We start from the raw sequence: 21,814 nt of genomic DNA on the forward strand, positions 1-21,814 counted from the left end.
TTAATTGTTCCACTTTTATCAGCGGGGTGCGCTATGTATCTAATTTATATTATTTTGTCACACCTATATGACTTATAAGTCATGTCAGCTAAAATCCACACGGCACAATAAAAAAATATAGGTGGATTAATATTTGTTGCATTATTGATGTTTCTTTTTTTTATTTATAAAAATAAATTTTTGCGTTCTTATGATTTACCCAAATATTTAATTTTGAGGTCTATTTTCAACGAGTTGTAAATAACTCACTATTATAAAATTTGAATCAAGTTGGGTGGGATTCGAACCACGGGCCTTTGATTTGTGAGCCCGAGACACTAGCCACAGGACCACAGCCCGAATTTTTTTTTCACTCTTTATTTTAAATAATGGCAGTTTTAAAAAGCGGTTTGAATATTTATTATTTTAGATGCATAAAAACTAATATTCCAAACAATAATCTGGGTTTTCAAGTTTTAGTAATAAAATAACTTCAAATCAAAATTTTATATGTTTTATTTTTCTGTTTACATTTTCAGTTAACACCATTCTGGCAACCTGGTATAACAACTGATACGAAAGTAAGAATCCTTTTTTATGTATATTTTTAAAAGGTTTTCGACATAAAATGCTTTTTTTATGGTACTTTTTAAAAAAAATAAATTTATCGTTATTATTATAATATGGATAATATTAACAATAAAACGTGATGTTATGTCAGCGTATTTGCATAGCAAGCAAGAAGTCTCGGATTTGATTCCCGACACGGTTGATATGAAATATTTATTTAAAAGTGTGTGAATATTTCATAGTCTCTAGACTGGTACCTGAAGCGTTAGACTGATTACCTTATCTTCATGGGACAAAAAAATGACTAAGATACGCCACGATTGGTGTACCAATGCAGTGCTTTATGCTCCATTTGGGGCGGAAAGGGAATGATGATGATGATGTTATATGGATAACCTATACAGCCCCTATTGGTAATTCAATGTATCAAGGTCGTTTTACAAAATAGATTCTTGAAATATTAATTTAATTAACTTAAAATAAGGAATTAAGGTAAAACCATTTACTTTGCTAAGTGGGTTTTAAGTTTTTTCTGAAACATTACTTCACTCTCTGAGTTTCGCACTTCTGCTGGGATATACAGTTTATTAAAATAAATGTTACTTCTAAGAAATCCATGCTGTCATCTGGGTTGTACCCCGTAGCGAGTTTATTAGGATTAATAAATATTTCAATAAAGACGGAGAGCACTTTTCATCCAATTCAATTCATTTATTTTTAAATATAACATATACATTACAAAAATATATTCAATACGTACATATTATAAAAAAGAAAAAAAAATACACGAATGAGACTCATGTCAAAGTGGTAGAAGAATCTTGCTCCGGAAAACCCCTTCGGATACATGGAACAGATCAATATCCAGAGCGATGTTCTTCAGCATAGCGGTAGCCCTTCCAACAGGCACAACTATGGGCAGGTTGGTCCTGAATATCGGAATATGAAACAATCTATGCTGACGCTGTCTTAGGTAATTATCAGGAACATACTAACCAATGCTTATCATAATTTCAGAATTATCGATCATACCGCGCAACAATCGATACAAATGTGTGGTCAAAACACATTCTTTCTAGTCTTTAAACTGTTGTAGCCAAGCATACCCTGGAGAAACTCGGTCGGGTAGAGCCAAGGATAATACCTGCACTCTCTCATGTAGAGATATCTCAAAAACTTTTTTTGGATTTTCTCTATCATAAGAGAGTACTTCAGTTCATGCGGCTCCCAAATCATCGAGCCACTCTCGAGTCTACTTCGCACCGAGGAGTTGTAAAGAGTTCTAAGTACGCGGATATTTTCGAAAACCCTGGCAAAACGCAGAACAAATCCGAACATCTTCAATGGATTAAGGGAGAATATGGAAGTCTTTATTTAGGATGCTGGCTCAATTATCAGTGGAATTTGGGAATATTTCTAAACTATGTAGCCCCGATAGAATGGATAAGTATTGGAGCAATAATTGATATTTTTTTAGTAAGCTGCTTATTGTTTGTTGATGATGCAGTTCTGTTAGCAAGCGGCGACGAGGATTTACAAAAAATAGTCTCTAGAATGAAGAGCGAATTGGCGATGAACGAAAGTAAGTCGAACGTGTTAGTATTTAAAAGGGGAAGTGAGGTTACTGACCGCATAATAAATATAAACAACAAATGTTTTAAGCAAGTAGAAAAATTAGTATCTGGAAAGCATGTTTTCAAGAGATGGAAGAGTAGAAAAAGATGTTAAAAAATTAGCATTTTTGTTTAAGTTCAATGTGCACATTCAACTTGAAATGAATCGTCTTTTTGCTACAAGTTTTATTGGCCTTTCCAAAAACAGTGTTTATGGACAGTAGCGGTTTGGCATTTAACTCCCACATATGGCGTCCGAAAAAAGACATGTAGAAATTTAGTCATATGTACGGCTTATGACTGTTGGTTGGGTTATTTTATTTTATTTCATGAGGTTATTCAACAATGATACATACTATGAAACAAGGATTATTCTATCTTAATACTGGATCAACGGTCTTATTGATAAGAAAATCAAATTGATACAATCACTGTACATCAAATAAATAAAAACCAAATGAAACAATTTACATTCATATATTTATTTATTCCAGAACACCGGCCAGAAGTTTAAGGAAGAAACTATCAAAAATCTGCAAGTATGTCCTCACTTTTATTTGATTTGTCCTCACTTTTATTTGATTTAGTTTTTTTATTTGCTTACTACAAAAAAATTTTGAACATAAAACTTCCTTAAAACTCCTTGGATTTATTAACAGAAGCACAACTGACTTCAAAAACATCAATACCCTTAAAACTCTCTTCTGTTCCCTAGTTCGCCCGTATCTAGAGTATTCCTCTGTTATCTGGTCTTCATATTATGATGTTCACACAAAAAAATATTGAATCAGTTTAACATCGATTTTTAAGAAGGATAGGCTGGAGGTTGGGCTTATCCACCGACCAATATACATATGTATAATGAGTTAAAACTGGCGTAAATATATATTTTCTTTAAGACCGTTGAAATAAATCCGACCTTCTAGTCCTATTTAAAATTTTCAACTCACTCTTTAATGCGCACGACATAGTGAGCCCAGTAAAATTAAATATCCCATTTAGAAACCTCAGACAAAACTTACTCTTTCATACCAATGACCATAGAACTAACTATGGTTTTAATTCCCCTGTGCCCAGAATTCTTAGGTCTGCCAACAAACATACCAGTTTTGATTTCTTTGATAACAAGTTGTCTTATTTCAAACGGTCACTAAATCAAATTCAATTATAAGCACCTCTCTCCCGTTTCTACTCCCACCAAGTCTACTGTATACCATTGTGTGTTTCTTCTTTCCTTTATAATAATTTTCTATGTATTAATATGTCCTTAAAAATGCCCATTGGGCGTATATCTAAATAAATAAATAAAATAATACAAAATTTAAAAAAATATGTCTTTAATATTTAAATAATAAAACAAAAAGTTTTTTATGTGATCCCTTGGTATCGTGAGCCAACTCAGAGGTTCAACACTCAATTTGTAATTAGATAACAATGAGAAATGATAAGTTTTCCTTGAAAATGTTTCGAAAACTAAAATATTAATGTCGACTTTCTCTAATATCCAGTTGGAATCAAGAATAGAAGCAGATCCGTGGATGGGTGTTTTAGTCTCGATGGCTCCTCTCCGGTAAAACTCTGAAAAAAAATGGCGATAAGTCCGCCATGTAATGTTTTTTTTGCCTTTTTTTGCTGATGTTTCCATGACCGATTTAAGCTGTGAGCAACTAAATAAACCTGATCGACTTCAGAATACATGCATAAGGTACATTTTTGGTCTTAGGAAATATGACCACGTTTCTGATTATCGTAGGCAACTGAAATGGCTCAAAATTAGACAGCGGAGAGACTATCACTCCCTCTCACTTCTGTGCAATGTACTTCATTTTCCTGACGCTCCTATATACCTGCATGAAAAATTTCAACGCTTATCAGTTCATGGTTTACCTCTTCGTTCTAATTCTCAAGGCTCTCTCTTAATACCCATCCACAATTCCTCTTTCTTCTCTAACTCATATAGTGTCCATGAGGCTCGACTGTAGAATCATCTTCCATCCACCATCAAAGATGTTACTACATTGTCTCAGTTTAAATCACGTCTGAAAAAACATCTCCTTTCTCTTCCTTAATCTCTCCTCCTTTCCTTTTTCCTCTTTTTTCTTTTTTCCCATTGAGTAATAGTTTTGATTTTAGGTAATTTATAAACAAATACGTTTATTTATATTTTTATATATCTTTAGCTTTTCAACTTTTAATTTCTATTGAATATGTTATGTAACTTGAATTACAAAAATGAAACTATAATTTTATTGGTTGGATGGAAGAAATTGCCATTTGACAATAAGCCCGCCAGTGTGCAAATAACATTTTGTATAAAAAGTTAAATAGATAATAAAATGGTTGGCGCATTCGCGTACCATAATTGAGGTCATGGGTTCGATTCCTGGCGGGGCAGATATGAAATATCAGTTTTAACATTAATTCCGTACTGCAATATTTAATTGCTCCTATACTGGCACCTAATGCGAATGACTGATAATACCCTGAATGTGGAAAAAAAATGATTTTATTGCGTAAAGTTGTAGATAATCTTTTTGATGATCCTGATTTGGTCAAATGTATATATTTCGATGTGCCTAATAGGGCATCATATTTATTAAAAATCTATTGATATAATATCCTAAGTCAAATTCGCGCATAAATTCTCTGTTCTTGAGAATTTACTCTTTCGGGAACAAATGCACTGATGATCGGGAAAAAATAAATGTATTCGGTATAACTTTATCTAACTTCAAGAGCCAATTACTCTTTTAAAAAATTGAATAGTATTTTATTTTCTAGGATTTTCATTTGTATTTAATATATATATTTCCACCATGCAAGAGGTCTCGGGTTTGATTTCCGACGTTGTTAATATGAAATATTTATATGAAGCAAGTTTTCACACTATAATATTTAATAAAATATTTTATCTTTTCTCACTTGAAATTCTTATTCATTTTTTTTGTCACATTTAATGTTTATATCTTTTGCATAATTTATGAAAACTTAATTGGTCTTTTTATGTTAAAAAAATGTTGTTTCTAATACTTATTATGTATGACTGTATGTTTTCTGAATAAATAAAATAAAATAAATATAAGACATAAATACCAAATCTAACAAATACTTGAAGGAGGACATGTTAAAAGTCGGAATAATCAGCGCGCGTGCATGAGAAGATGTATGAATATAGAGAAAGCGAGATCCGTATTCAATAATAGAGTGATGTGCCGTAATAACCTCTCTGCCTACCCATACGGGAAAACGGCGTGACGGTTTGTTTTTGTTGTTGTATATTTCATAGTCCCTGTACTGGTACCTAAGGCGTAAGACTAATTATCTTACCTTCAGGTAACAAAAAAAATCAAGATACGCTTCGATTGGTGTAATAATGCAGTACCTCTATGCACTATTATGTGCGGAAAGGGAATGATGATGATGGTGATGATATATTTTTCATTTTAAATTAAGTTTTTATATTTATTAATTGTTTATAACCTTTATAATATTAACATATTACAACAGAAATGAAGAACATTTTAGAGAAGATAATATAGAAATCTAGGCATCTAAAGGGCTTATGACCTGTCATTGGCTGATTTAAGTAGCCACTTAACATACTGTGTAACATTCACCATTCTACCCATATTTGAACATTTACATTCCTTCAATATATTTTGTAAAAGCCCTTTAGGTGATAATAAATAAATATAAGTTATTCAGATACATACGCTGCAATTGGAGTACTATTGCAGTGATTTATGCACCACAGTCGAGCTAGTGGTCTTATGGTCAGCTCAGTCTCGGGTTCGATATGATGAAATATTTGCATAAAAATGTGTTTTTACACAAGAATATTTCTTAGTTCTTTGATGCTGGTGCTAGACCAGCAGTTTGACTAGCAGTCATGATGAAGACATGCGATTGATGTAGCGATGCAGTACCCTATGCACCTCTGGGTGCAGATGGGGTAGAGATCATGATTTTGATTTATTCGCACATTTGTAGCAAATTACGCTTTTGTGTAGGAAAAAAAATACAAATAATATTTTTTGTAGCTTCCTGATACTGCAGAAGAACCAATAACTCTTACACCAAGCCAGGTATGTTACAATTTGTATAATTTTTAGTGTAACTAATGAATAATGATAAATTTTCAGCCTTGTGGAGTAATGGTCAGCGCATTAGCCTGCCATGCAAGGGGTCTCGGGTTCGATTCCCGATATGGTTGATGTGAAATATTTGTTTGAATGGGTGTTTTCACACTAGAATACTTCATAGTCCCTGAAATGGTATCTGAAGCGTAAGACTGATCATCTTACCTTCATGTAACAATAATGAACTGTTGCTTGCCATTTGGAGAAATTGATTGTACGAAATATTATTGTTTTATTTGAAATTTATTTACTAACCCTTACGGATTATTATTTACTTTACAAAAATAATACATAATTTTTATTCATAATCTGATAATAATAATATTTTTATCCCTTTTGAAAAGTTGGTCTGAGTCTTTTGTTTAGTTTTGTATAAGTTAAGTCCCTGATTTGTTTGTCCCGATTGTCTTTGTCTCGTTTTGGAATGGTGTATGTTATATTGTTCTGATGATTTTCTAGTATGTTCATGTTTATTCCAAGTTTTGGGTCTTTGTCTACAATGATATCTGTAGCTGAAGCGCTACCGACGAGTCAGCAGGTCCACCACTTTCATTAAGTCATCCCTTTCGCTGGTTGTAGGGCAGTGGAAAGCCGATCTGACTCGTAGTTCTTAAAGAACTTTAACTCCAGAGAAAAGCGCCACGGTCGGTATCCGTAAGGCGAGAAGTCTAGTAGTCGAATCCAATGGCAGGTGAAGGTCTTGTAGAATAGTTGGTATCGGCGGAGGGTAGAACGAAAGATGATTCAAACACGAGCAGTAGAATGAGACTGATTTATCTAATGGCGCTGCGGCTTTTTATACACAAAAAATATGCGCGGCCTATACCGGCCGGACAGTACCGTACCGACCAATCTTGTCGCGAGAGAGATAGCGCGCTGTCGCCCGCTCTATATGTCCCTCTCTCGCCACGTATAACGACTACCTCCCCCCGCCAATCATTGTGATTGTGGACGAAGAACTAAAAAATGGTAAACATGGACACAATTCAAAAATATCAGAACAATATCAAATACAACTTTTTAAAACGAGACCCGGACAGTCGAGACTAATAAACCGGGGACTGAAATTGTGTAATAATCTACCAGTAGAATTTGAATTTAAAATATAAAACATATTTTGTTTAATGAATCTAATCCGTAAGTGTTTTCAAATAAATTTCGAAAAAAAGTCATCATTTCAAAATTTATCGTATTAAATTTTATAGTTACACGTCACAAGTTCTTCTGGTTGATGAGTTGGCTATCCGGAAACCAGAAATCTTCACAACACTTTTTCATTCATAATAGTTCGTGTTAATTTAATTCATTTCCGCCGAACAAATGAATGCTCTAATTTTTACCGCGCATACGAAAACATTTTTTCCATCCAATTTCTCATAGCAATCAACTTTCCTTATTCTATTGAATATTATTTTTAAATTATTATTTAAAAATAATATTTTTTTTGACACAATCAATTATTTATTCCTAAATCATATATATATATATATATATACTCGTAACTCGATTTGAAGCTTTTTCAATCCGTTCTATATTTTCCAATAAAAATAAATTCGATTACCTCAACCTAAATTTACACAGAGAAGGAAAACATTCAGAGAAGGGAATATAGATGCATAGGCATTTATAGGGCTTATGACCTGTCATTGGCTGGTTTAAGTGGCCACTTCACACAGTGTGTAACATTCACCATTCTGCCTATGTACGAACATCAACATTTCCTCAACTCTTTCATTTGTTGACTTTTGGGAAGTAAAAGAGCTGAAGCCGTCATCATGCGGGTGAGATTCAGCCGGCTTAACCAATTACTAGGCAACGCATGAAAACAATTTTGCAATTTTTATACTTCTTCTTTTACCAGTTAGTTAATTCAACAATGTTTTGTGTATGTCCAAATGTTTGCAGAATGGCTGGATTTCCTCCCTAGGGAGTTATTAAGGTAAAAAAAATGCATCAGAGAGGAAAAACATTTTTGAGAATCTCACCCACATGATACAGGTTTCAGCTATTTTACTTCAAAAAAGTCAACAGGTGGAAGAGTTGAAAAAATGTGGATGTGAAAACATAGGCAGAATGGTAAATGTTGCACGAATTGTAAAATGGCCACTTAAACCAGCATATGACAGGTAATAAGCCCTGTAAATGTCTAGACCTCCATATTTCCTCTCCTAAATGTTTTCCCTCTGTGTTGCAATAGTTTAAGATTGAAATATTTCCCTAAGGATGAAATCCAGCCAGTCTGCAAACATTTGGACTCACAAAACATTGTTGAAATAATATTATTAGTTAAAATAGTACATTATATATCTATATATTATATTTCTTCATGAAAACTCATTTGTTAATCGTTTTGGTACAATGTATCTAAGTTCTCGGTAAAGTTATATTAATTTAAAATTTTATTTCAAACTGTGTTAAAGCTTAACCGAGCAATTTGGTTATTACTTTGTATGAAAATTATTAACTAAATTGACACCAAATTACTCAAACTGGTAATATAATTATCTCTTCGCAAGTAAACCAAGAATCTTTCTAGCGTGTTCAGAAATGTGAGATTATGGTCTTGATAATATTGAAACTTTGTGTATAGCTCATTCATTTGAATAATATATAACTAAAGAAAAATGCAATTTTTTATTAATTTTATTTTTTTATAGTAAATTTACACAAGGGTAAAAAGAAACCAGTATACATCAATTTTAAAAAAATCACATATGCATAGATTTTACTACCAATTTACCAAAGCACGTCTCTTTCCATGTCCCAATTTATGCATATTTTTGAAGTTGTGATTATTTAAACATCTCATGTCTGTTCAAATATATCGTTAATAAATACATTGACACGGAGTTCCAAGACCAGACCGCGAAATTTCAAAGGAACAATACTCACAGCAAACTTTTTTTTAAATATTTTTTCTTTAAATCCATAAACTATTTTCTTTTTCATATATTACTTGGATCAAAAAATGAGGTGAAATTTTCAATTTGAAATATGGACGCTCTTAAATTCTGGCAAATCTTTCTTTAGATTAGTAGTACTATTAATCATATCTGTGTCAGATTTGATGTCAATATCTGCATTTATCAAGTAGTTACGCACATGTTTTGAAAACAACAAAAAATTAATTTAGCTATTTGCACAATGCCTGATTTTGTTGAGCAAAGAAGTTATGTAATTTTTTTGTTTGCGCAATAAAATTTATGATTTAGAATTGTTTTAAATAGTGCAAAAAGCCCTTTGGTGACCGGGTTTCGTAAGAAAAAAATGTTTACAAGTAGAAAAGCAATACAAAGAAGGCAAAAAAAGCGCTGAAGACAAATCGCCCAGAATCACCATCAACATAAACTGATGAACAACACGTCAAATAAACCAAAGATTTGATGCCATAAAATCGTCGATTGACAATAAAAAACGTCGTAAATACTGTTAACATTTCATTTGAATCAGTCCAGACCATTATGAAAAATGTTCTGTGCCTGAATAGAGTTAGATCTCGTTTGATGTCAAAAAGACTCATTTTTTTTGGAAAAAACAGCGTCGCGTTGAATTCTGCAAAACAATGCTTTCTGACTATCAGACAATCCTTGATTTTTATTCCACGATACTGCACCATCTTACACTGCATTGGTGTTTCGAGACCATTTCGCCAAGAAATCAACTTATATTGTTCCACAACCTGGCTAAGGTAAGTTCTGGCTATTCCCCAAGCCTAAGAGACCGCACCGGAGACATTGTTTTGACACAATTGAAGAGATTACAACCGAATCAACTTATATTGTTCCAAAACCCTGTAAGTTCTGGCTATTCCCTAAGCCTAAGAGACCGCACCGGAGACATTGTTTTGACACGATTGAAGAGATTACAACCGAATCAACTTATATTGTTCCACAACCGTGTAAGTTCTGGCTATTCCCCAAGCCTAAGAGACCGCACCGGAGACATTGTTTTGACACGATTGAAGAGATTACAACCGAATCAACTTATATTGTTCCACAACCGTGTAAGTTCTGGCTATTCCCTAAGCCTAAGAGACCGCACCGGAGACATTGTTTTGACACGATTGAAGAGATTACAACCGAATCAACTTATATTGTTCCACAACCGTGTAAGTTCTGGCTATTCCCCAAGCCTAAGAGACCGCACCGGAGACATTGTTTTGACACGATTGAAGAGATTACAACCGAATCAACTTATATTGTTCCACAACCGTGTAAGTTCTGGCTATTCCCTAAGCCTAAGAGACCGCACCGGAGACATTGTTTTGACACGATTGAAGAGATTACAACCGAATCAACTTATATTGTTCCACAACCGTGTAAGTTCTGGCTATTCCCTAAGCCTAAGAGACCGCACCGGAGAAATTGTTTTGCCACGATTGAAGAGATTACAACCGAATCGCTGCGCGCTTTTAGAGGCCATTCCAAAAATGTACTTTAAAAATTGTTTCGAGGATTTGAAAAAACGTTGGCATCAGTGTATTGTATCAGGAACGGAGTACTTTAGGCAATGAAATAGATTTAAAAGGACAAATCAAGATTTTTAAAGTTATAAGGAATTTCAATTAATTTTTTTATTACTTTGTTATTTCTTTTTCTATATAATCTAAAAATGGAGAAAATCGTTGACTTTTCGGACTAGCATCCCTTCCACAGACCTGTACTCTTTCCCTACCCAGCCGCTTACCTTGTCCGCATCTGATGCGTATAGTTTCGTTGATCAAATACGTTTTTTCTCTTTTTTTTGTAGGGGGAGGGGAAGGTTTTTGTAGGATCCTTCCAGTTATAAAAAATTCTTAATTAAAAAAAAAAACGGTTTTAGAAAAAAAAAACATGTGGATTTTTTTTTAAGTTCACTATGACGAAAATTGCTCTGAAGTTTCGCGATCTGGTCCTGAAACACTGTGTTTATAATCTACGAGCGAAGAAAAAAGCGTATCTCTCACTTGATTTATTTATATTATTGTTTACTTATTATTCATATTATTCCACATTTTGTTACACTATTCATCTGGGATCAATATTTTTATAAATTTTTGTTTTAAGTTTTTTTTTTAAATATTAAATTTCACCTTGTTTTTTTCATTTAAAATATCTATGGTAGTTTAACAAACTTGATTAAAATATGAAATAAAAAAATCATTCTTAAAATAGTAATACCCAATATGTTTTAATGTTTTTCTTTCAGGTGCCCAATAATCCCGAATCTACAAATGATTTTCCATCAAAAACAACTCAAATTTTAGACAATATTTTAACAGAAATATAATTTTTGAAATTATTGTAAATTAAAGGAAGTAATTAATAAAATACTATTTTTTATTTTTTTATTTAAATCTTAATGTTTTTTTCTTCATAAATATTTTTTTCCATTTCGTAATACTTTTTAATTGCTTTAAATAAAATTGAATTTTGTGACTTTGCCTTTTTCCTAAATGGAAGTCTAATTTTGTTCTTTTCTCTAGTATTGTGATCATGTTCATGCTGGTTCCGATCAATTTTTTTCCAAAATTCTGTTTTTTTATTAGAGTTTATAATTTTATGAACAAATATCATTGTATTGTAAAATATTCTTTGTTTATATGTTAATAATTTCATTTCATTTCATTTACCATCGACTTTACCCTCGTATATCTGTTTTTTTTTTCAAAATGATTCTAAAGGCTTTATTTTGTAATACAGTTAGTTTATCTATGTTTTCTTTATTTGATAAAAATAAAATGCTACTACAGTAGTTAACGTGTGGTTCAATAATTGCTTTGTAAATAGTTTTGCAAGAGTCCTTATCAATAAATCTTCTGATTCTTCCCAAAATTGACATTTTTTTTGCAATCTTATTTATTACCATCTTAGCGTTTTGGTGAAATGTAAGTTTTGAATCCAACATTACACCTAAATATTTAATTTCAGTGACTTTATTAAGTTTTTCATTTTCTATTTCAATTGATGGTGTAATTTCTATTCTTTTGTTTCCCATATTCATATATTTAGTTTTGTTCACATTTAATTTTAATTAATTAATTTTAAGCCACAGTGATACACTATCAAGATTATGATTTAGTCTGTCCATAATTGTTTTATAATTTTCTCCCAATATATATATTAAGGCATCGTCTGCAAAGAGTCTTATCTTTGAATATTTTAATGTTTCGATAATATCATTTATGTATATAATAAACAAAACCGGTCCGAGAACCGATCCTTGTGGTACTCCCAATGAAATTTTGAGGGGCTCGGAAATTTCATCATTCACCTTCTTTATTTGGTATCTATCGCCAAGGTACTCTTCAAACCATTTTATAGTTTTTCCTTTTATTCCTATTTTTTTCAATTTTTTACTAATTATTTCTCGGTCAATTGTTTTGAAAGCTCTTTTAAAATCCAAAAAAACTGCAATTACGAACATGTTCTTATCGGTTTCCTCTTTTCAATCTTCTAAAACCAAGTTAATAGCCATTTCACAAGATTGATTGGTTCAAAATCCACATTGTTCTTTGCATAATGCTTCTTATTGTTCCGAAAAATTAACTAACTCATTCTTTACAATATATTCAAATAATTGTTCATATTTTGGAAGGGTGTTTATGGGCCTGTATTCTTCACACTTCACTGATTTTTTTATTTTTGCTATTGGAATGACACATGATGTTTTTCATGATTTCGGGAAGACTCCATGCAATAACGATTCATTTATAATATCCAATAAGTAATTTCCTATGATGGGTAGAGTATTTTTCAATAATTTAATTGTAATTCCATCTGGACTAGGTTTTGATTTAATTGTTTTAATTATTGCGTAAAGATCTTTTTGTGTAAATTTTTTTAATGTTAATTTGGTTTCCTGTTTTTCATCTAACTTAAAATTATAATTTATATGTTCTATATTCTCATTTATCTCTTCCACGCTTCTTATAAAATATTTGTTAAATTTATTAGATATATTAGATCCCTCTATTCCATTAGGAAATTGTATGTTTTCATTTATTTGTTTTTCTTTACTTTTATGAAAATAAAACTTTGTTATTGGTGTAACACAATTTTTATTCTTTTACAAGAACACTACTACAGTTTCGAGAGAGCACTCCCCCTATCGACGGGTGATATAAAACTAATATAGTAAACACAGAATATTGTTCACAATGTCATAGAATTTAAACAAAATATAAACAAATTAATCAGTGAGGTGGGTTTATTCCACTTATGTAAGGTGTGAGCATATACATATATGGATAGTTATCTAAAGTACAGATATAGAAACAGGATCAATGAGGAAAAGAACTTATAGAATTAATTTCTTAAAATTTAGCACATAAGTGGAAGTTACAATAATTAAGCCGAAGATTTAATATGTGGGAAGACATCACTCGGCTAAGAGGGTGTTATCAGACGCGGGTCTACGTGGGTAAGTAGAGTGAGGGAGGTCGCAAAGCGAACATATTCAATAAAAGCGAGGGGTGATTAAATGTGTGATTATTAATTAAGTTGTTCTCAGAATTTATTTTTTTGTGAATTTCTATTATTCTAGATTATTCATATTACTGCCTTTATTGTTAACTTGTTGCAAGAGTTTTAGGAAGTAATTAATGTTTGAAATTATTATAAATAAAAAAAAGCAATCCGCGTGATTTATGTATATGCTTACGCTTTGTGTTTTGTATGGCTTATTTTCTATATTCATTTACAAATGATCGATTAAGGGGATTCTAAACGCAAATACGAAACAAATTCATAGATTGCGTTTTTTATCAGAGTTCTAAATTATATTGATATCGCAAACCAAGTTTTGTAAAATTTCCATTAAAAATAAACGTAAAAATGGCATTTCAATAAAAAATTTAAACGCGCCATCTTCGAATAATTAGTTTCATATTTTAGCTCAGAACCACCTAAAAATATCCTCACATATACACAAATTTTCAAGGCCAGACAGCAAAACTATAGAGGAACAATCCTCACGGTAAGCTTTAAAAAAATTGTTACAATTTTTTTCCAAAAAGTATTGAAAAAAAAGCCATCTCAAAATGAAGTCAATCCTTAATTTCTCAGACAAACAGTCCCTCTATAAACCCCTACCCCTCTCCTACCTAGCCGCTTCCCTTGTTTGCGTCAGGTGCGTATCGCTTCGTCGATCCAATACATTTTTATTGCAATTTTTTTGTCGAGGAAAAGTAGGGGCTTGCGGAAGTTTTACAATTTGTAAATTAAGTAAATCATTATTTGATCGGACTAGCATTCGTTCCATAAGCTCCTGACTCTCACAGCCGCTTTCCTTATCCGCGTCCGGTGCGTATCGCTTTGTTTGTCAAATACGTATTTCTTCTCATTTTTTTTAGTGAGGTGGAGGGGTTTGTGATGAGGGGAAAAGTTTAGGCAAAAAATCCATAGACAATGGGGAAATATCTTTTTTTTTTTCATTTTTAAAGTAATAAAGGACTATGAAATAATGTCCAGTAAAAATAAAATTTTGCTAATAATTATTAGCATCACAAAAAATACGTAAAATTTGCAATTTTGAATTCCCACAAGAAAGGTCATTTCATTGGCCATGCCCCTAATAGGTCACGATTTATATTTATTTGTTCCTACCATTGAAATCTGAGTAGAACAAATTCATGAATGAAAATGTTTTTTACATTTATGTAGGAAAACATTTCTCTACAATATATATATATATATATTGTTATCATGTAATAACTTATATTTACCTATAAATTATTAATTTAAAAAATACTTGGTACACTTCCACATATTTATTTTGACCAATAAGCGCTTTCACCCTCAAATAGGCATCTTTAGACTGGTGAATATTATACAGTGTATGGATAATTTATACAAAACTAAATCTTATCTTAAGTGTAGGTACATTTAAAAATAAGTTGAAAAAAATACAATACGCAATATTGCAATGGAACAGAGTGAGACAAATGATCGAAACACGTGTTGGCGGTGTACTTTAAGAGGATATTCTATGTTATGAAAAATATTTATTGTTTTATTACAATGCACAGGGTCTAACTAAGGGGGCTAGTAAAAATGTATATATATATATATATCGTCGCATCTTGTTTCACAGTTTTGAAATTGTCTGATTCTGAAATTTGGTATGTTTTTTTTTAACAATCCCAATACTCTTTTATTACCATAATTATTTATTCACACCCACCTAAAATTTCATAGGGCACTCGAATAGTGCACCACTTGCAGTGTACTTCGATAGCTACCCAAATATTGAAAATTTAGAGTCATTTTAGCGAAGTACAAATAATTTTTAGAAACTGAGAATAAAATTGTAGTGTAGTAGGGTTCGAATCTTGGAGCTCTGATCCGTAAGACTGCATCACTAGCCACGGGTTCACAACCCGATTTATCTGATTTCATCCATCTGAAATGATTTTTTCACTAAAATATTATATGTTCCTGGATGGGTATATGAAGCGTAAGGCAAATCGTTTTGTTTTCGTGTTACAAGTTCTCAATATTCTCCGTCTACCGTCATATTATTTATTTATACGCCCAACGGGTTTTTTTGCCTTTATTAACAATAAATTCAAGTACAGCAGTGTAACAAAAGTATATTAATTAAGCCAAAAGTAAGAATAACACGAGAAAAACAAGAAGAAACAATAACAATTTGAAATATTGAAATGTACTTACATAGGTATATAAAAAAATATTAAGTATATTTTTATTTGTATTTAAATTTAAGGCTTTAGGGGTAATTTTTAACGGAATTTTTAGCATTAATTATTTTATATTTCAGCGAAATGGGCGCAAAGCTTCTGAAATGACGCACTTATAATAGAAGTGATAAGTGCTTTTAAGCTTTTAAGATCGCTGTGCAATAAATATTTACTTTTTAATGACAGCTTTTCAAGAGTAAAATGCCTTTTTAGTAAAAATATATTTTTTGCAAAACTTTTTTGAGAAAAAGTATTTTTGCGAGGCATGCTTCTAAAACTTGTCGATGACAGGTTTAAGTTAAATAAACATTGGTTTTATGAAAACATAAATAAAACGGGCACCATGTACATGTGATTTTTAAGATCAGTGAATGTGCTTATTAAAAATATGTTGGTTTTATATTTTTGTGCAACTTTAGTAAAGGTGTATAGTTGGTTTTGCATGTAGGTTTAATTGGTGTCCTGACGAAGAGACGAGTGCGTCTCGAAACCGGTAGACATAGAAAAGTCGGTAAGTAGCTTAGTTTCATAGTTTATTAACTCATATTTATATTTTTTTAATCTTCAAGTAACTTGTTGCAATTTACAAGACATGCCTAAACATGTATTTTAAAATTTTCAAGTCTTGTTTTCTAACTTCATATAAATTTGAAACTTTAACATTTTTAATGTCGCGAACATCACTGAGACAAGACCTATTGGGGTTTTGCGAGTAAAACAACCTTCGAAATAGTATTTCGTAAGATGAGATCATAAAACACAGTCAGAACAAAAAAAAACAATTTAAAAAGTTTTATTTATAAAATAAACTCTTCCCCGGGTCTAGCCTCCTCCCTTTCTACCCCCGCCATTTTATTTCATAAAATTTATTTCCCTTTGATGCAAAAAGCCCGCGAGATTTGATTTCGGCATTACCAAAACTTTTTCCAGTACCTATCCGAATATAAAGACATTATTTATACAGCTTTGCCTATCCCAGTGCGACGTTTGCTCGTATTTCGCCGAGAAACACAATTTCATATTGTTTTGAAATATTGTCGTTAGGAATCTTTCGATATTATTTCATCTTTCTTTACGATTTTCCAAAGTGGCTGTGGGATTTGTTTACTTTATTCGTTTTTTTCTCTCCCATACTCGTATGCATCTTTGTGAGAGGAATACTTACGTATATTAGAATAAGAAAAACAATATACACAAACGGAATTGACAAAAATCTTTTGGAGTTGACAGAAGGCTGTGTAATTCTCATGTATTGTATGTCAAACCTATGTTTATACCTAAAACAATTTGATTTTGATCAGCTTTTGTATTATAATGAACAGAGTATCGAGAAAAGTCAACAGCATTAAATTCTTGGAAGTTCACATAACTGAAAATGAAATTGTTAGTTTTAATTACCGAAGTTTTGTTGTAAGATTGCGTGAAATTCAAAGAGAAATTCACTTACATTGTTCTGAGGTTTAATTGATAATATATAATAAATGAATACAAGATTATACAAAAAGCGATCAAAATAAGTACAACTCTGAATGAATTAGCCGCTACACGAATTTATATTATGTGGGTATTTGAAAGTCTCAAAGAAGCAAAACGCTAACAAATTGAAGTCAACGAGGGACACGGAGATTCTGGCGTGCCTCAATCTTGCCGGCGCGGCGTCAAGCATTTCCGGTGTGCCTTTCGCGGTATTGCTAGCGGTTTAAATGCATCGTGAGTACGTGTCCATAGTTGTAATCTACGTGAAAAACTTCCATTTCGTGTGCCATCTAGACCGATAAGATTAAATCATCTGTTTTACACAGAAAACGCGTCAACAAACTTTTAAAAACCATCTACAATACCTAGAATATGCGACCAATATAATAATAGATTTACTGAGGCTGATATATTTTATGACACAGTTTGTAAATTTAGGTAAAAAAAATTAGAGAAATATTGATAAACGTAGGTATTTAACTTTATTATATTTTACTTATTTTTCGTTTCTTATCTTTTACATTTGTTTTATTTTATGTAATTTTTTTGTAAAAAAAATTTTTTGGTGTGTAAATGAGTGTCCTACACTAAGATACAAAGAAATTGTCAATATTTGTCGACATAATGTTTGTTTACCCATTACAATAAATAAATATATACTCGTAAATACATATATATTTCTGTGTCTTTGACTTTGTTTTTTGTTTTAACTACGTGTTTCACTTGGTTTTGAAATATGTTCTTTACTACGTATTTAAGTACATTTTTCACTAAGTTTTTTACTATTCATTGTATTTGTAAAGATATTCATCTGATCGAACTATTGCACATACATATTAGTCAACGCCTGAAATCAATTTTCCAATTTAAAGGATGAAGATCAGAAGAATCTCTTCACAATAATTAAGGTTTCAGCTCTTTAACTTTACTTAAGTCAACAGATGAAAGAATTTAAGAAATATAGATGTTTAATTGTAGGCAAAGTGGTGAATGTTACACAGTATATAATGTGGCTGCCTAAACTATCCAATGACAGTAAAAGCATTGATTTTAAAATTTCCTTCTTTAAAATGTTTTCATCCCTATTGTAATTTGTTAACCTTAATAATTCTCTATTGGGTGAAATCCAGTCTTTTGTCTACAATCATTAGATAAACATAAAACATTGTGATGAAAAGTCAAATTGATTTATTTTATTTTATTCGGAATTATTACTGCTATAACATAAGAAGAAATATCATGACTAGAGCCAATAAAAAAATACATTGTTAATCTAATAATATGTTATATATGTATAAAATTAAAGCATTTTAAAAGCATTATTTTTTTTCTCTTTGAGCGCATGAATAATACAATTATTTATCTGAAATTAAATCACAGAACAGTGTTTTTTACTCGATGGCTTTTCTCAGATAAAAATATGAAAAAATAAATAGAGTGGAGGAAGTCTACCTCAAAATTATGTGGGTAACGCCTTTGGTTATCAAACACGCGGTAGTAGGTTCGATTCCTAGTAAGGTTGACATTGAATATTGGCTTGAACGTGGTTTTACACTGAAACATTTCACCGACTCTGTACTGGTACCTGAAGCGTAAGACTGATCACCTTTCGTTCATGAGACAGATAACATAAAAACAATTCATTTGGTTTACGAATGCAGTGCTGTTCACCACTGGGCGTGGATCGGGAAATAATGGATACGGATTAATAAATAAAATAAAGCATTATGGTATCACGTAAAAATACAATAATGTGATGTAGGATTTTTTTTTCTTATTTTCGATTCTAATGTTTTAATTCTACCAAACCAATTTTAATGATGTCGATGATTCCGTCAAATCAATTTTCAAATGGCTGCTCCACAAATATAAAGTTCCTATTTGGTTTATTTTTTGTACGTTTTTTAATAAAAATATTAAATAGATATGCGGAATGAAATTAAATATATGTGTAGAAGAGATGTGCCGAATATGGCATACGTCCCTAATATTAAAGATGACGGTCAATCCTAAAAACTAAGCAAAAACGCCATCTATGACCAAATGAAATTTCGGATTTTAATCAAGTTTCAAGATATTCATCTAATTAAAACCTTACAATAAACACGAAAAAAACGAAAGCGTTACACATTACGTCCCCATATAATAGACCAAGAGAAGAATTATTAATATATTCACACACTCACGAATGTCTACGTAAAGATTTACAAAACTGTAAATGCACAAAAATAGATCATGTATCAAAATATAAGTATTTGGGTTTGTTTATAGATTACACTTTTAATTAGGAAGAACAGGTAAAAATAGTTAGCAATAAGCTAAGAGTTTGTCTGCTTAATATGTACCACTTAAAACCATACCTACTATTCCCAGTGCTGAGACTAGTTTACTTGGGGCTAGTTGACCCAATTATTCAATATGGATTAAGAATATGGAGCCTAAGTTTCAAATCTTATACCGATAGAGTTTTGAACCGACAAGTACAAATTTAAAAAACTATCGTACCTGTAAAAATAAAGATTGAGGCAAAAGATAAAAATAAAATATTATTTGATTATGTTACCGTTTTGATTATTAACAAACAGTGTCAGTATAAGATAATCACATATTATTTCCTCGATTGCAGTTTTAAATCTAAAGTAACCCACCAGTATTGCCACATCAGCTGACGGTGCCACGACAGAAGAACTACTATGGAGATAGAACAATGGGGAGTGTAGAACCAAAACTGTTTAATTTAATACCTGTTGACAATCGTGAGGAAAAGAACCTAAATGCATTTTTAAAAATAGTCAAAAACTTATTAAAAACAGCAACTGAAACTTAAGTGTGCAAATAAATATATTATATTCTTCATCTTTTAATAAAATATGTACTTACTTTTTATAAATTATAAAATGTAAGTAAACCCGCAGACAAGCCACGGCTTTGCGGGAACAAAAATACAAATATGTATGTTATTTTATTTGTTAAAATTAAAAAAACAATTGATTTTTTTTTTCAAATACGAATTATGTAAGAGCACGTCTGGATGTCAGACGCATCACAAGCTTCAAATATGGTGATTACGTTTTTGTGCCTTTCCGATTACCTGCGTAAGTTTCACTTAATTATTTTTCAATATTTATCTCTTCAGAATTATCAACCTGTTACTGAATGATAATATTACGGTCTTCATTTTATGTTTTCATAATGTTTTGAAGTTAAATTATAGAACATAAAAAAGATTTGTTTGCATTGACCTTGTTCCTAATATCTGATATTTGGGCGAACCTTACGTCGAACTAAATTTGTTTATATTTTCCAGGTTGTATCGAGGTTCCAGATTACTTTTGAAACAGAACTGGCGGGCTTTTTAAAGAAAAGGGTCATTTTGAAAAAAGGCACAACATCAAAGAAAAGGAGTGAATTCAGTTCAAAACCTACCATCATTGGTGCCATACTGAGTATTCGGGGGCCGAAAATATCGGTTTAATATTTTATTATTGAATGCAAAATTAAAATGAAAAAGTATATAATATTATTAGGAGCACTTTTTTTGAAAATGCTTGCATTCTTTTGTTTTACTTTTTGTTTAAAATGATGACAGTTTTTTTTCTAAAGTATGTTGATGGCATTTTATGCAACATTATTTTGTTTAAAACAATTTCAATGTGCTTTCAATAATGCTTAATAAATAATTTGTTTTTTTTTCCTAAACCATTCCGTATTTGATACATTTCCTCGAGTATTTTAAAATGTTTAAAATATATGTTAATTTCTCTTTATACATATTATCTTCATTATGTTAGTTCTACTAGTGTGATTATTCTAACGTGTAAAAAAATAAAAAAATATACTTTAAACTTAAGTCTGTTTGTCCCCCAGAGAGGAAAAAATATTTTTATTGTTTAATTTTGTATGGATATTATGCAAAAAAAATATTTAACACACCGTTTCTTTTCTTAAAAAATGTTTGAAAGTATGTTTAGAACCATGAAATAAAATGCTGGAAAACTGTGTTTTGCAAACATCATTTAAATTATGATGAATATGTTAATTTTACTATTTGCCTAAGTTGGTGCTTAGTAATGTTTTAAAGTTAGAAAGCTCTAAATAAAGTTGCCTGGCGGCGAGTCAGAAACTTTTGAAGTATTCCAGTTGGCATTAGGATTTATTCGCTATGAAAATGTTTTATGTTAACAGACGTATTTTTTAAATTTTTTAAACTACTTAAGGGCTAATTTTAGATATTTTATTTTATTTATTTATAACATTGTATCTCTATACAATTTGTACGTAAAGTCACATATCCCCAACTTATCCAGACCACTGGCTCTGGGTTGAGTTGAAACCCTACGATATAAAGTAAAAGCACA

General features: G+C 31.3%; 1 long non-coding RNA gene across 1 annotated transcript; it reads left to right on the plus strand.

The window, feature by feature from the left end:
- The first annotated feature begins 516 nt into the window (after positions 1 to 516).
- LOC148280818 (uncharacterized) lies at positions 517 to 11,790 on the plus strand. The gene is made up of 3 exons (XR_015822500.1): positions 517 to 560; positions 2,657 to 2,701; positions 11,489 to 11,790. It is a non-coding gene; the product is annotated as an uncharacterized LOC148280818 (long non-coding RNA).
- The last annotated feature ends 10,024 nt before the right edge of the window (positions 11,791 to 21,814 follow it).

Source organism: Micrasema longulum, unplaced genomic scaffold (assembly GCF_059751315.1).
Source record: "Micrasema longulum isolate JH-2025_06_02 unplaced genomic scaffold, ASM5975131v1 h1tg000532l, whole genome shotgun sequence".
NCBI lineage: Eukaryota > Metazoa > Arthropoda > Insecta > Trichoptera > Brachycentridae > Micrasema > Micrasema longulum.